The 5,063-nt window shown below is 41.5% G+C and overlaps 1 pseudogene; it reads left to right on the top strand.

Annotated features, from left to right (window-relative positions):
* Positions 1-3,940: 3,940 nt before the first annotated feature.
* LOC149834678 (benzyl alcohol O-benzoyltransferase pseudogene) lies at positions 3,941-4,519 on the top strand (annotated as a pseudogene).
* Positions 4,520-5,063: the final 544 nt, after the last annotated feature.

Here is a 5,063-nt window from a genome sequence, read left to right as displayed (position 1 = left end):
TATAAGGCGGTTGTCTGTGGCTTGTAGAATGTTGGACCTTTATTCTTATCAAATTTGCCATTTCCTTTAAAATATTTCTTCTTAAACTGTGGGCATCTAGAAGGGCTATAACCTTGATAAGGACCATCTTTATCAAAGTGTAATTCGCTCTTTCGATCTTGTTGCATGTGTTGTTTCTCAATTTCTAGTTGAGCAGAAAGTTCTTTCAATGTTAGGTTTTTTTAATTCAACCTAAGAGTTGTTTGTACCATCTTCCAAGAGGATGGTAAACTATGCAGAATGGTGGATACTTACATTTGGTCAGGAATCACATTCCCAATAATTGTCAGGTCCTTGGCCATAACAAGCATTTTGTTGACATGGTCAACAATATTATCATTTTATTGCATAGAACATGTATTGTATTGTTCTAAGAGAAGTTGAATATGAGATTCAGAGGTTGTGTCATATTTCTTAGAGATAGCTTCAAACATTGACTTAATTGTAGGGTAATCCTTAAATACCCTAATGAGATCATCATCTATATATGTTAATGGTTCTGGCCAACATGTTGTCTCTTTTGTATTTTATATATGAGGTTTTGACCTCGTCAGTAGCAGAAGTATTAGGGTTGCTCATTTCAATAGTGAGGGCATTCTCGATGCCATTAAGCTTATTTATTTTGGCTAATTCAGTGGCACATACCCTTCTTGTCATTTTTCTATTTTTTGTTATTTTAAGACGGTAAAACATGATAAGTATAAGTCTAACATTCAACAAGTAGATAGATAAAAGAATACCAGACATGAATGCATAAAATATCATGTTCATAATAAAAAAATTCATGATATCAATCTTGCTATGCCATGCAAAGAAAAAAATGTATTACAATCAAGTTCTTTGATTTTCACTAAAATTGAGCTACTTTGCAAACTCTAACCACTTTTTTATAATTTCAAAAAAGTTAGAGGTCAACACTGCAAAGGCAAGTAATAATCTCCCAAAAGTAGGACTTAAAAGAAAATAGGGGTTTTCTGCAAAAATAAAAAAAAATGATCCTATTTTAAAAAATATTTCTCGAGAGTGAGTCCTTTTCTAAAATTACCAGAAAAAATGACGACTTCTGCTGTAATATAGGGATACAGAAGTAAAAAAACAACAAAGTTAAAGGTACTATCGTAACTCTATAACTGAGAGATATATTTGGCAATTAAATTAAAAGTAAGGGCAGTACTGTAAATAAACTACAACAGGACAAAACTCAAATTAATGCAAATTACAAGGTCAAACATGTAATTTAACCGATCAGGGACTTGATCGAGAATACTGAAAAAGTCCTTGAACAAAAAGGTAATATTACCTGATAGGGATACGATTGGGATTTTTAGAAAAGACCAAGGGTAAAAGTATAATATTATATGTAAAAGTGATATAACTGAAGGATCATGCAAAGTGCGTGTAGAATATTGTTTACGGCCTGTTTCAGGAAGGATTGGCGCACTCACTTGATTTCACTGTGTTCGGTAAGTAACCCTCGCTTCCTTAAATAGAGATATTATGCTGGAGTCTTGCGCCCTCCTGAGTAGCCCATAACCCAGCGTGAAATACGAATTGTTTTACGACCTGAGCTTATCCATGATGAAGCGCGCTTCATCTCTAGATAAAGTCCTCAACGGGATGGTTTCTCCCATTAAGAAGAGAGTGGGCCCTTCTCTCTCATTAACGGATGAGATCCTCCGTGAAACATGGCCACGATGATCTCTAACTAATCAACAAGAGTTATGAAAGAGTACAATGAATGGTGGCGAGAGAGAAAGAGAGAATGGTTCGATATTGGAGTTTTATGAAGAGAGAGGACCTAGGAAGAGTCGGTGTGGAGGAATGCTGAAGTTGAGGCAAATCTCATCATTACGGGATGATATGGCCTCTCTTTTCTCTCTTGCTTTTTGCTCTAAATGGTGGGTTTTGTAGTACCCAAAATCATGAAAAAGAGAGAGAGAGAGAATTTGGTGTTGAAGGTGAAAGTCTAAGGAATAGAGAAGGAGATATTGTCGTTAAAATTTGGCATTTCTAAGGCCTTTTGTTGAGAATTCGTTTGGGGTATCCCCCATTCATAGTTCGTGTGGCTGTTGTTGGTTTTTGAGTCTTGAGAGAGGTGATCTGTGGAGATATTTTTTGTTGCAGACGGGATATTGTCACGCTTAAGGAAAAATTCAAGAGATGAGATATGCAGAATCACCAATCTTTAGGCGTTGTGGCATCTTCACCGTTCATTCAAGCGATCAATGGCATGCCAGCCCGGCAGATGCTGCTGCTGATGTTATGTGGGCCTGCTAGTTGAATTACGGATGGTGACAATGGACCTATGGACGGCAATGTTGCTAAAGCACCGGGGCCTTGTGATTTGGCATATCACCCAATTCATTTTGGATTTCAAAAATAGATTTTATAATTTTTTTCATGTAAAATTAATTGTGTAATTATTTTATTTTGATTTGATGTTTTAATTGTTTTTAGATTTTTTTTGGAAAATATTTGATTTTTTTATAATTTTTTTCAAGAAAATACCATAAATGTCCAGAAAGTTGAAAGTCTCCTGAGAAATTCAGGACCGATAAATTGCCGGTTTAAACTTTCGTCGCTGTGGTGAGAAGGCACACGGGGGTTGAGAGTCCGGCAACCGGACAAAGATGGGAAGGAGGTGAGAAGAAGACGAACGTGCCTCTTTGGGGTCGCAGCACAAGAGGATAAAAACATAAAAGGGGAGAGGCGTGGTGCAGCCCACTGCATGTGCAATGATTTCCTGTCCGGGCCGCATCATTAATTGTGTTCCCTCGGTCCGTCGGTCGGCTTGGCCTGGTTGGAGATGGGCCCGTTTCGAGTGACAGTGACTGTGAGATGGTGGCCTAAGGTTTTTGTTTAGGACAAACCAGACCGGCTTGAATGATCTTGGACTTCATTAGTCAGTCACAGCTTGGGTATTTGGAGAAGGCACATAGTTTTGGATCATTGGATGCTCTCAGCTATGGAGAAGTAAAGATAAACCAAAAAAAATTAGCCAAGAGAAAGGCTTCCAAACTGAGACGCGTGTTCAGTTTGGCATGGTTTGTCAACTAGGCTGACTTTTGGGGATGCTCAGATGCACCCACTCATCCACAGAAGCGAGTTGGAAAAACTGCAACGATGATAAACAGTTCTGAAATTATCCTGCTTTTTCTGGATAACTGGGTGCAGCCCAACCTCATTTTATAGAACACTACAAGAAAATTGTTAATTAGCGACGGAAATTAGCGACGGATTTTTCCCGTCGCTACTTAGCGACAGATTAGCTAGAGATAGAATCTGTCGCTAATTTGCGACGGATTAGCGAAGAAACGACTTTTATCGCTAATCTGTCGCTACTTAGCGACGGATTAGCGACTGCATGTTTTTGTCGCTACTTTTGATTACAAGAACACCATTTTAGCGACGGATTTAGAGAGGGAACTCTGTCGTCGCTAATCCGTCGCTCATTAGCGACGGATTAGCGACAGTATATATTTCGTCGCGGTTTTTGTATTTTGATTTAGCGACGGTTTAGCGACGGAATGTTTCCGTCGCTAAGCCGTCGCTAAATATCGCGTAAATCCCTAATCCCATCCCTCTTTCTCTTTTCCCTGTTTCTCTGTATTGCTCCCTCCCGCCCGTCGGCTCTCGCCCCCGTCCGGCCACCGCCGCTCGCCAGCCGCCGCTCCCCGTCCACCGCTCGCCAGCCGGCGCTCGCCAGCTGCCGCTCCCCGTCAACCTCCCGCCACCGTCCGGCGAAGCGCAGGTAATATTCTTCTTCTTCTTCTTCTTCTTCTAAACGCAGGGGGTACGCCCCTTCCCTGCTGGAAACGGAGGGGGTTTAACCCCCTGCCGTGCTTTCCGGCAGGGGGGGTCGACCCCCTGCGTTTCCGGCAAGGGGGTCGACCCCCTGCCTATGGCGGTGCCGCACTGCCGGCCTCCAGCCCGATCCGGAGGAGGAGGTTCGCCTGTTGTGCATCTTCAACGCGCGGTCCCGGTACATTCCGCCGCTGCCGCAGGGGTACTACGGCAATGCCTGATAGTAATCCCGGCAGCTGTCTCGATAGCGGCGAAGCTCTGTGCGAACCCACTAGGTTATGCGGTGGAGCTCGTGAAGAAGGCCAAGGAGGAGGTGACAGACGAGTACATGAGGTCAGTGGCGGACCTCATGGTGCTCAAGGGCCGGCCTAACATCACGGTGGTCCGCACCTTCGTGGTCTCGGACATCAGGCATGCCGGGTTCAGCGAGCTGGACCTCGGCTGGGGAATGCCGGTGTACGGCGGTCCAGCCAAGGGCAGTGACGGCCCAATCCCCGGCTTGGTTAGCTTCTACGTCAACTCCAAGAATAACGAAGGGGGAGAAGGGATGGTGATCCCGATTTCCTTGCCTGCTCCAGCTATGAAGATCTTTGAACGGGAGCTCAAAAAGATGCTGTACGGACCCGCCCCGGATCAAAAGTCCACAGAACCTGTTTTTATCTTATCTGCTTTGTGAATAAAGATCAATTCATTGCCAAACAAATTTGTTATGAGATACCTACGTTGCCTATGTGATCTGTTTTGAAAAGAATTTTTGTTATGGATACCTATGCTGCCCATGTGATCTCTTTTTAAAAAAAATTTGTTATGAGATACCTACGTTGCATATGTGATCTGTTTTGAAAAGAATTTTTGTTATGGATACCTATGCTGCCCATGTGATCTCTTTTTAAAAAAAAAAAGTTATTATGTGATCCCTATGTTGTCCATGTGATTAGCTTGAAAAAAAATTTGTAATATGTGTATATAAGATGTCCATATGGTTTTAAGTGTAGTTTGCATATATGTTGTCCATATGGATTTTAAGTTGTAATTTTTTTTGTAATGTATATATACAAGTTGTCCATGTTGTTCAATTTGTTAGTTTGTTAATGTCTACTGGTAGTTAGTTTTACTTCAATTTGTTTTCTTGAAATCTGGTTAGTTAGAGTATTTCAATCTATTAGTCTTTTATAATTATATTTTTCTTAGATAGATTGGTATTTAATGTTCTCACAATC

The sequence above is a fragment of the Nuphar pumila genome, chromosome 6 (genome assembly GCF_984573655.1).
Source record: "Nuphar pumila chromosome 6, dmNupPumi1.hap1.1, whole genome shotgun sequence".
NCBI lineage: Eukaryota > Viridiplantae > Streptophyta > Magnoliopsida > Nymphaeales > Nymphaeaceae > Nuphar > Nuphar pumila.
This window is presented reverse-complemented; position numbering and strand designations above follow the sequence as displayed.